We start from the raw sequence: 11,744 nt of genomic DNA on the forward strand, positions 1-11,744 counted from the left end.
TGTTTGTTCCCTACTAGAGCACAAAAGGTATTTTTACTCCCAGCTTGCTAAGAGATTTTATACATTTTTCAAAAATGAATTAATACTCATTTATATTTGTTAAAATCATTTAACAATCAGCCATTACAAATGGACCTTTATTGATTTATTTTCTTCTGTTTTTCTCTTTGATTTTTGGGGATGGATGGGTGGGGTACCACACTGATAGTGCATCTGGCTTTACACTCAGTAATCATTCCTGGTAATGCTCAGGGAACCATATAGGATACAGGGGATCAGACACAGATTAGCCACATGAAAAGGAAAGTGTCTTACTTGCTGTGCTATCTCTCTGGCCTCAGTATGTAAAATTTTGTAAATCACAGTATCATACATAATAAAAACTTAATAAACGGTAAGAGGTGAAAAAATATACATTGTCCAACAAACGTATGAATCAATTCTGTTATTCTCCATCAGGAAATGCAAATTAGGGGCCAGAGGGGTGGCGCAGGGCAGAAGGTGTCTGCCTTGCGCGCACTAGCCTAGGACGGACTGCAGTTTGATCCTCCGGCATCCCATATGGTCCCCCAAGCCAGGGGTGATTTCTGAGTATATACCCAGGAGTAACCCCTGAGAGTCACCGGGTGTGGCCCAAAAACAAACAAAAAAATGCAAATGATTAAAAATGTAAAAATTTGGCCTGAGAGATAGCACACAGCAGGAGGGCATTTGCTTTGCATGCAGCTAATCCAGGACAAAACTTGGTTCGATTCCTGGCGTCCCATATGGTCCCCCAAGCCAGCTAGGAGGGATTTCTGAGCACAGAGCCAGGAGTAATCCCTGAGCGCTGCCAGATATGACCCAAAAACCAAAAAAAAAAAAAAAAAAGCAAAAATCAAAACAAGTGGGGCCGAAGAGGTTGGCGCTAGAAGTAAGGTGTCTGCCTTGCAAGTACTAGCCAAGGAAGGACTGCGGTTTGATCCCCCGGTGTCCCATATGGTCCCCCCAAGCCAGGGGCAATTTCTGAGTGCTTAGCCAGGAGTAACCCTTGAGCATCAAACGGTGTGGCACAAAAAAAAATTTAAAACAAGTGGCAAGGGAGATACTCAAGTGGTAAAGCACATGTTTTGCTTTTCTGAAGTGCTGAGATTGAGCCTTAGTATCATATAACAGTTCCCTCAACACTCAAATTAAGCCCTGGTGGTTCCCGAGCACCAGGATGATCCTAGCCCTAGACCATTTACTTAAATTCCAGGCCAGGAATCAGCAAAGATAGTCTCTCTCTCTCTCTCTCTCTCTCTCTCTCTCTCTCTCTCTCTCTCTCTCTCTCTCTCTCTCTCTCTCTCTCTCTCTCTATATATATATATATATATACTATATGTTTGTTTGTTTTGTTTTTGGGTCATACCCAGTAGCACGCAGGGATTACTCCTGGCTCTACACTCAGGCACAGGGGATCATATGGGATGCCGAGATTTGAACCACTGTCCTTCTGAATGCAAGGCAAATGCCCTACCTCCATGCTATTTCTCCAGCCACAGATTATCTATCTACCTATCTATCTATAATTTTTTTTTTTTTGGTTTTTGGGTCACACCCGGCAGCTCTTGAAGGTTACTCCTGGCTCCAGGCTCAGAAATTGCTCCTGGCAGGCTCGGGGGACCATATGGGATGCCGGGATTCAAACCAATGACCTTCTGCATGAAAGGCAAACGCCTTACCTCCATGCTATCTCTCCAGTCCCGATAATCTATATTTTAAAAGCATGAAGAAAAATAACTTCACTCAGCATAATAGATTTTATGTACTGAGTGAAGTAAGTCAGTGGGAGAGAGAAAGACACAGAATGGTTTCACTCATCTATGGGTTTTAAGAAAAACAAAAGACATTTTTAACAGTATCTCAGAGACAAGAGAGATGAGGGCTGGTAGGTGCAGCTCATGACATGAAGCTCATCACATAGAGTGATGAGTCCTCCTTCCCAACAGACCACCATCTAGCTCCTCAATGAATGACACCCTCTTGATCCCTCATCTTGTGTCTCAGCAAGAAACCACAACCAATAAGCCTCCTGACTCAAGATTGTGACCCCTCTCATCCCCTTCAAATCGTGGACGGTTGCATGATACTGGATTCAGCTGCAGCAAAATATAGAGTGATGAGTGCAGTTGGAGAGATGACTACACTGAAAACTATCATAACAATGTGAATGAATGAGGGAAAAAAAAAGTCTGTCTTGAGTACAGGTGTGGGGGGTGGGGAGGAGGGAGAACTGGGCAATTGGTGGTGGGAATGTTGCACTGGTGAAGGGGGGTGTTCTTTTTTTTTTCTTTTTGATTTTTGGGCCACACCCGGTGGTGCTCAGGGGTTACTCCTGGCTGTCTGCTCAGAAATAGCTCCTGGCAGGTATGGGGGACCATATGGGACACCGGGATTTGAACCAACCACCTTTGGTCCTGGATCGGCTGCTTGCAAGGCAAACGCCGCGAAGGGGGGTGTTCTTTACATGACTGTAATCATACAACTATAATCATATTTGTAATCATGGTGTTTAAAAAAAGATAATTATTAAAAAATAACTTATTTAAAAAATTAATTATTGGCATGTATCCTAAAAACATAATCATTTGAAAAGATATATGCAAATAATCTCATTACAGAGCTAAGCACAATATTTAGGTTACAGAAACAACCCAAATGTGCAGTGACAGATGAATGGATTAAGCAGCCATGGTGTATTTATACAATAAAATACTGTGCAGCCATAGGAAAAGAAAATCTTTTATATCATAGCAACTTGGATGGAACTAAAGGCTCTCTAGTTGAGCAGACTAAATCAGAGGGAGGGGGAGCAATAACAGATGACATCACTCATCTGTGGTATAGAGAGAAAACAAGGGAACATAATTTAACAAATGATAACAAGGCCAGAGACAGTATAGGGTAGGACACTTGTCTTGTATGCAGTGGCCTGGGTTAGTTCTTTGGCACCCTATATAGTCCCCCGAGCCCAGCAGGAGTGATCCCTGAGCACAGAGTCAAGAAAAAGCCCTGGGTACAGCTTACAAACAAATGATCGCAAACCCTTGGCCATTGATTACAAAACTGAAATATTAAGCAGCAAGAAGGCAGTGGAGAGGGCCGGAGAGATAGCATGGAGGTAAGGCATTTGTTTGCCTTTCAGGCAGAAGGTTGGTGGTTCGAATCCCGGCATTCCATATGGTCCCCTGAGTGTGCCAGGAGCAATTTCTGTTTGTGGTTTTTGGGTCACACCCGGCAGTCTCAGGGGAAACTCCTGGCTCCATGCTCAGAAATTGCTCCTGGCAGGCACTGGGATTCGAATCGATGACCTTCTGCATGAGAGGCAAACGCCTTACCTCCATGCTATCTCTCCGGCCCCCCAGGAGCAATTTCTGAGCGTAGAGCCAGGAGTAACCCCTGAGTGCTGCCGGGTGTGACCCCCCCCCCAAAAAAAGGGCAGTGGTGATGTGGTGGGGAGTGAAGAGGTGAACCAAAAGAAGCATAAGCACCACAGTGTAGGGTCCTGGGCACATGGTAGTAAAAAAGATGCAATACCTTTGTAAATTAGTACCAGAACCATAACACTATTGTAACCATTCTAACTTAATGACTAAGGAAACAAAGAAGATAATATGTCGGTGAGGATGCAGAACAACTGGGGCTTTCAGCATTGCTGGTGGAATTGCAACATGGCACAACACCAATGGAAAACAGTTTGGCAGTTCCTCAAAAATTTAAATATAAAATTACTATATGACCCATTAATTCCACTTCAAGGTAGAATTAATGGGTCTAGTTATATACTCAAAAGATTTTAATTGAAAGCAAAGACCTGAACAACAACATTCATAGTGTCATTATTCACAACAAACAAATGTTGATCTGCAGATAATTGAATGAACAAAATGCGATATACACATTTATGGGATAGTCTTTAGGTTTAACAAAAGGAATGATGAACTGAAGCAATAGTACAGTGGATATGGCACTAGTCTTGTATGTGGCCAACCCTGCTTTGATCCCTGGCACTCCATATGGTCCCCCAAGGCCTGCCAGGAGTGATCTCTGAGCACAGAGCGAGGAGTAAGCCCTGAGTATAGGGTGGTGTAGTCCAAAAAAAGGAAGGAAGGAAGGAAGGAAAGGAAAGAAAGGAAGGAAGGAAGGAAGGAAGGAAGGAAGGAAGGAAGGAAGGAAGGAAGGAAAGAGAGAAAGAAAGAAAGAGAGAGAGAAAGAAAGAAAGAAAGAAAGAAAGAAAGAAAGAAAGAAAGAAAGAAAGAAAGAAAGAAAGAAAGAAAGAAAGAAAGAAAGAAAGAAAGAAAGAAAGAAAGAAAGAAAGAAAGAAAGAAAGAAAGAAAGCTGAAGTGGATTTGATGCTTGCCTTGCATGTGGCCAACCATAGTTCTATCTCCAGCATCCCATATAGTCACTCAAGCATTGGCAGGCTGATTCCTGAATGTAAAGCGGTGGGGCCATCTCTCCAAAAAGAGAAAAAGAGAAAAGGAGGAAGGAGGAAGGAGGATGGAAGGGAAGAAGGAAGGAGAGAATGAGAGAGAGGGAGATGTAAGATCAGGGGATAGCTCAGAAGGCTCGAGTTCATGCCTGTTGGAGGGTTAGAGGTTCAACCTGTGGAGTTTCTCTCTCTGGCACCACATGGGCCTCCAAGTACCAGTGGGGAACAACCTCCAAGCACTGATCAGAGAGTAGCCTCTGAGCTCTGCCAAGTGTAGTTCCCCAAACAAAAACAATTAAAAAGAAAATTGTCGGGGCCAGAGAAACAGCTCAGCACCTGCTTTGGCTGGCCCAGCACCATTGTGTCTTTGCAATTGGCCCGGTGCTCCCCAGCATTGCCAGGCCTGTGGGCAGTACAACTTCCTGGGGCCCTGCAATGAGTCATCTGGTGGCAACTGACCTGCATATCACCAGAAGTGACCCCCAAGCACCCTAAACACTGTTATGAAGCCAAATAAAAATGTAAAAACTCGGGGCCAGAGACATAGCAGGCAGAAGGAGGGTGGTTTGAATTCCGGCATCCTATATAGTACCCAGAGCCTGACGGGAGCGATTTCTGAGCATAGAGACAGGAGAAACCCCTGAGCGCTGCCGGGTGTGACCCCCCCCCCAAAAAAAAAAGTGTTTAAAAATGTAAAAACCCGGGACCGGAGAAATAGCATGAAGGTAAGGAGTTTGCCTTGCATGCACAAGGTCAGTGCCTTGAATCCCGGCATCCCATATGGTCCCCTGAGCCTGCCAGGAGCGATTTCTGAGCATAGAGTCAGAAGTAAGCCCTGAGCACAGCCCCGTGTGACCCAAAAACAAAACAAAACAAAAAAAAGTAAAAACCCAAAATAAAGTGTAAAATAAAATTTTTCTTTTTAGATTTTTGGGTCACACCCGGCAGTGCTCAGGGGTTATTCCTGGCTCTGCGCTCAGAAGTTGCTCCTGGCAGGCTCGGGGAACCATATGGGATGCTGGGATTCGAACTGCGTGTAAGGCAAACACCCTACCACAGTGCTATCTCTCCGACCCAAAATGTAAAAAATTTAAGGACAATTATAGATTATATATATCTTATTTTATTTTATTTATTTTTGGGGGTCACATCCAGCAGTGTTCAGGAGATACTACTGGCTTTGTGCTCAGAAATCACTCCTGGCAGGTACAGGGGACCATATGGATGCCGGGATTCAAACCACCATCCATCCTGGATTGGCTGCTTGCAAGGCAAACACCCTATCACTGTGCTATCTCTCCAGCCTGATTATATATATTTTAAAAAGCTATAACAAACAGCATACTACTGAACCTGAGCTCATTGTTGTTTTTTGTTTGTTTGTTTGTTTGTTTTGTTTTACTTAGTGTTTGCGTCACACTCGATGATGCTCAGGGGCTACTCAGAAATTGCTCCTGGCAGGCACAGGGGACCATATGGGATGTCATGGTCTGTCTTAGGCTAGAGTGAGCAAGGCAGATACCTTACTGCTTACGCCACCACTCTGGCCCCAGGAGTTACTTACTCTTTTTTTTGGTTTTTGGGCCACACCCAGTTACGCTCAGGGGTTACTCCTGGCTATGCACTCAGAAGTCGCTCCTGGCGAGGGGGGCCATATGGGACACTGGGGGATCGAACTGCGGTCCGTCCAAGGCTAGCACAGGCAAGGCAGGCACCTTACCTCTAGCGCCACCGCCCGGCCCCAGGAGTTACTTACTCTTAACAGGACTCGGGGACCATATTGGATGGAAAGCAGGTCAGCTGAGGGCAGGGCAAGGCAATAGCCCTTCTCAATACTCTATTGCTCCTATCCAAAAGAAGGATCTTATAAGTCCATTTGGAGTAACTTTGGATTTATTTTTGGAAAATCCTTTAACTGTATGATGTAATGACTGCCTATTTGATTTATTTTTGTTTGTTTGTTTGTTTGTTTTGGCCACAACTGTTGCTCAGGGGTTACTCCTGGCTATGCACTCAGAAATCGCTCCTGGCTTGGGGGACCATATAGAATGCTGGGGAATCAAACCGTGGTCAGTCCTAGGCTAGCACAGGCAAGGCAAATGCCTTACCGTTTGCACCACCACTCGGGCCCCAACTTGTGAACAGTTTCATTGCACTGTTACAGTAAATGTGGTTTCTGTCCCTAGCCTCACCCTTTACAAGACAAGTGACTAAACATCACAGAACTTCAGTCTCCCCAGCTGTAAAATGGAAACAATTATGCCACCTCTGCCTGGTTCGCTGTTAGGAGACCATATACCTGGAAGTGCATTACACAGAGCAACATGGCAAGCAATGCTAAAGGAACATTAGGTCAGACGACTTATTTCTCATCTTGAACTCAGACATAAAACTCAGTATTTTGGAATCATATATACGATTCCTTTAGCAATAAGGAATATTACTAAAGGATAGCAATAACCAAGAACTACTCCTGATTCTGTGCCCAGGGTTTGTTCTGGTGGAGCTCAGGGAATCATGTGAATCCAGGGATAGTCATGCAAGGTAGGCACCTTAACCCTTGTGCTATTATATATATACACACACACCTTTTTTTCGGAGCGTAGAGCCAGGAGTAACCCCTGAGTGCTGCCGGAAGTGACCCAAACACCAATATATATATATATGCTCATTTGGGGTGACTTGAGTGATAGTTTAGGAGTTAAGACACTTATCTTGAACACAGGCAACCCAGGTTTAGTCCCTTGCACCTCATATGATCCTCGAGTCCTGTTAAAAATTATTTTTGAATGAAAAGCAGGAGTAAGCCCTAAGGCCCATCAGGACTGGCCCCCCAAAAAACAAAATCAAAAAAGCAAAGAGAATAAAAGAAGGACTAGTGGCTGGAGCAATAGTAAAGCAAGTAGGAAGGACATTTGCCTTGTACACAGCTGACCCGGGTTCAATGCCCATCATCCTATATGGTCCCCTAGCCTACCAGGAGTGATCCTTGAGTGCATAGCCAAGTGCTCTGTATCCCCTGAGCACCACTGCGGGTCTCCCTCTATCCCCAAATAAGTTTATTTTGTAACAAATTCATCAAGCAAGGGCTGAAGAGAGAACTCAAGGGACTGAATACATAAGTGCTTTGCATGCAGGAGGTCCAGGGATGATCCCTGACATGAAATGTTCCTCTGAGCAACCACTGCTGCCAGATGTGGCCTGAAAACAAACAAAAATTCATCAAGCTGTATGATTATGATCTAATCACTTTGATGTGAGTATGTAATCCTCAATTAAAAAAATTACTAAATAATGTATGCATCTATGAACCAGAAATGTATGTGGTGCCAGGTATGGAACCCAGATCTCAAACATTCAAGCACGCTCTCAATCACTGAGCTGTAAACCAGTCCAGAAACTACCTTTTAAGATTTATTTTTTATTTTAAAATTATTTATTATTTATTTTTACCACACCCAGCAGTGCTTAAGAGTTACTCCTGACTCTGCACTCAGGGATCTTTCCTGGCAAGCTTTCTCTGGCGACCATCTGGAATATCAGGAATTAAACCCTGGTCAATTGCATAAAAGGCAAGTACCCTACTGCAGTTCGATCCCCCAGTGTCCCATATGGTCCCTCAAGCCATGAGCGATTTCTGAGCACATAGCCAGGAGTGGCCCCTGAGAGTCACTGGGTGTAACCAAAAAACCAAAAAAAAAAAAAAAAAAAAAAGAGTTACTCCTGAGTGCAGAGTCAGGAGTAAGCCCATAGTGTCGCTGAGAGTGAATCTCCCTCCAAAAGATTTCTAAGATCTTTGTTTGGGGGCCTCAGCGGAGTCACACTGCAAATGGATTTGAACATTCAGAATGAAAGTTTGAAAGTCAAGAGCAAGTTTGAGTACATGTATTCCTTCCTCTGGATTTCTCTGAAACATGCAGGTCAACATCTTTTTTTTTTGGTTTTTGGGCCACACCTGGCAGTGCTCAGGGGTTACTCCTGGCTGTCTGCTCAGAAATAGCTCCTGGCAGGCACGAGGGACCATATGGGACACCAGGATTTGAACCAACCACCTTTGGTCCTGGGTCGGCTGCTTGCAAGGCAATCGCCCCTGTGCTATCTCTCCGGCCCGCAGGTCAACATCTTTCTCTTAGCTGTAGAGCTGAGGAATAGTGCAGGAGCTCAAAGCACCTGTGTCACAAGCACATGGCCAAAAGTTCAAATCTGCTAGCCAGAGCAATAGCGCAGTGGTAGAGCCTTACACATGGGAGATCCAGGAGCGACTCAGGTTCTATTCCTGGCATTCTATTTGGTCTCTCAAGCCTGCCAAGAGCAATTTCTAAGCGTAGAACCAGAAGTAACCCCTGAGCGCAGCCAGGTGTGGCCCAACTGCCCCCCCCTAAAAAAATAGTTCAAATCCTGGTCTGGAGCAATAGATGATAGTACAACAGATGGCACATGGGTGGACGACCCAGTTCCAATCCTTTTATTATTATTTTATTATTATTATTATTATTATTATTATTATTATTATTATTATTATTATGTTATTTTTTGGGGGTTTTTGGGCCACACCCGTTTGATGCTCAGGGTTACTCCTGGCTAAGCACTCAGAAGTTGCCCCTGGCTTGGGGGGATCGAACCACGGTCCTTCCTTGGCTAGCGCTTGGAAGATAGACACCTTACTTCTAGCGCCACCTCACCGACCCCCCAGTTCCAATCCTTGACATCCAATATGGTCCCCCAAGCCCTGCCAGTAGTGATCCCTAATCACAGAGCCAAGAGTAAGCCACCAGGTGCAGCACCAGGTGTGGCCCCAACCTGGGGCAAAAAGGATTTGGGATTAGAGAGCTGGTATGGGGGGAAGGTATTTATTTGCCTTGCATGCAGCCTTAATGACTGACCCTGATTTGAATCCCTGGCACAGAATCTGGCTACTGGGCACCAGCAGGGGGTCTCTCCTGATCACAGAACCAGGAATCCTCCTGAGGACCACCTCTTGTCCCCCATCACTAGACTTGGCTGGTGGGAGACACTGCCTTGATGCAGGAGGTGGCAGAAAGTCATATGGCATAGAGGCAGGATCTTCTATTGTGGAGGCTGATTGACCTTCAGGGGGAAGTCACCTGCCCAAGGTTGGACCAGCGCCTCACTGCCCATCTCACAGTGCTCCAGCAAAGCTTTAGTCTGTGAGCACCTCAGTGCGCCTTCCTACCAGAAGCTGGTCTTAAAAAACTTCCTTTTGGGGACTGGAGTGATATTGCATCAGGTAGGTCACTTGTGTTGCACATGACTAATTTGGGTTTGAGTCACAGTACCCCATATGGTATCCTTGCAAGGAGTGATCTCTGAGCACCACCAGGTGTGGTCTTCCCCAAAATAAACAAACAAAACGTCTTTGTTTTATTGTCATTTGTGAACAATTTCTTTTCTGCTTGTCATGTTCCCAAGCACACAAAGTAAAAAAATAATAGGAAAGATATATCTAAGATTTCCTTGCTCCTGCTGTCGGAAATATGTCTCCAAACAGCCCTGTAGGAGCCTTGAATGTGTGGGCTAAAAGTTTCAGAATTGGTGGGGACCCCTAAGCTGAGAGCCCCCAGAACAGTCGGGAGCTGCTAGCAGCGAGCATTCCAAAGTGTTGAGTGCCCTCTAGTGCCGAAACTAGGAACAGCGGTACCATTTTTCCAGCTGTGAAGAACTGACCTCAGAGTTCTGATATCAAGCAAAACTCATTATTTTAAGTTCTTCATTTCAAGAGGAAGTCGAAGAAGGCAAGTCCACGGGGAAAAGAACAAGCATCATAACAGATGGTGCTTAGGGAAAAACTCGGGATTGAACCAGGTCTTGCTCTTTGTCTTTTTTAAGCTCAGTATATTTAACCAGAGCACACTCAACTAGAAAAAGGTTTTTTTTTGGGGGGGGGGGGCACATATAATTGGACTCAGGGCTTACTCCAGCCTTTATGCTCAGGGATCACTCTTAGAAGGCTCAGGGTCATATGTGGTTCTGGGGCTCAAACCCAGGTTGCTTAGCTACAAAATAATGGTTGCTTTTTTTAGGGGATACACCAGTAGTGCTCTGGGACTATTCTTGGCTTGGTGCTCAAGGATGGCTCAGAAAGTCATGTCCTGTCAGGAATCAAACCTGGAGACATGGCTGGAGAGATAGCACAGCTTTAGGGCGTTTGTCTTGCACACTGCTGACAATGGACCTGGGTTCCATCCCCAGCATCCCATATGATTTCCAGAGCCTGCCAGGAGTGATTTCTGAGTGCAGAGCCAGGAGGAACCACACACACACACACACACACACACACACACACACACACACACACACACACACAAATCCTGCATCTTAGAGCACATGAATAGTTGTTGGGTTGTTCCATTGTGAGGTTAATATGAATAAAGCTGCAAAAACCAGAGTTAAGTATGTTTTTTGTTTTTTTGGGGGGTTACACCTGGTGGCGCTCAGGAGTTACTCCTGGCTCTGCGCTCAGAAGATGCTTCCGGCAGGCTCTGGGGACCATCTAGGATGCGAACAGTCCTGTGTTGGCCACATGCAAGGCAAACGCCTTATTGCTATGCTATTGGTCCAGCCCCTCCATTAATATTTTTTAATGACTGAAAGTAAGATGGGGTAGTGATTTTGGCAGCTATAACCCTAGGGTTTTTTTTGTTTTGTTTTGTTTTTTTGGGCCACACCCAGTGGCACTCAGGGGTTACTCCTGGCTCTCTGCTCAGAAATTGCTCCTGCCAGGCACAGGAGGGTGGGGGCATATGGGATGCCGGGATTGGAACCACCTTTGGTCCTGGGTCAACCGCTTATAAGGCAAACGCCCTATCGCTGTACATCTCTCCGGCTCCAACCCTACGTTACTTAACTATTCCAAATATATTTTTGAAGTCGTAGTACCAGTATATAGTATAGGGGCCAGAGAGATATTGTAGAGATTAAGGCACTTGCCTTGCATGTGGTTAAACATGGTTCATGGGCTAGTTACATATATGGTCTCATAAGTTTTACCAGAAAAATTCCTTAGCACAAAGCTAGGAGTAAGCCCCAAGAACCAGAGTGTGTCCCCCAAATAAAAAAAATATGTATGGGGGCTGGAGAGATAGCATGGAGGTAGGGTTTTGCCTTGCATGCAGAAAAATAGTGGTTAGAATCCCGGCATTCCATATGGTCCCCCGAATCTGCCAGGAGTGATTTCTGAGCATAGAGCCAGCAGTAACCCTGAACTCTGTCGGGTGTGACCCCAAAACACTAAAAACAATGAGGGAGGGGACCGGTGAGGTGGAGCTAGAGG

This window comes from Suncus etruscus, chromosome 15, assembly GCF_024139225.1.
Source record: "Suncus etruscus isolate mSunEtr1 chromosome 15, mSunEtr1.pri.cur, whole genome shotgun sequence".
Classification (NCBI taxonomy): Eukaryota; Metazoa; Chordata; class Mammalia; order Eulipotyphla; family Soricidae; genus Suncus; species Suncus etruscus.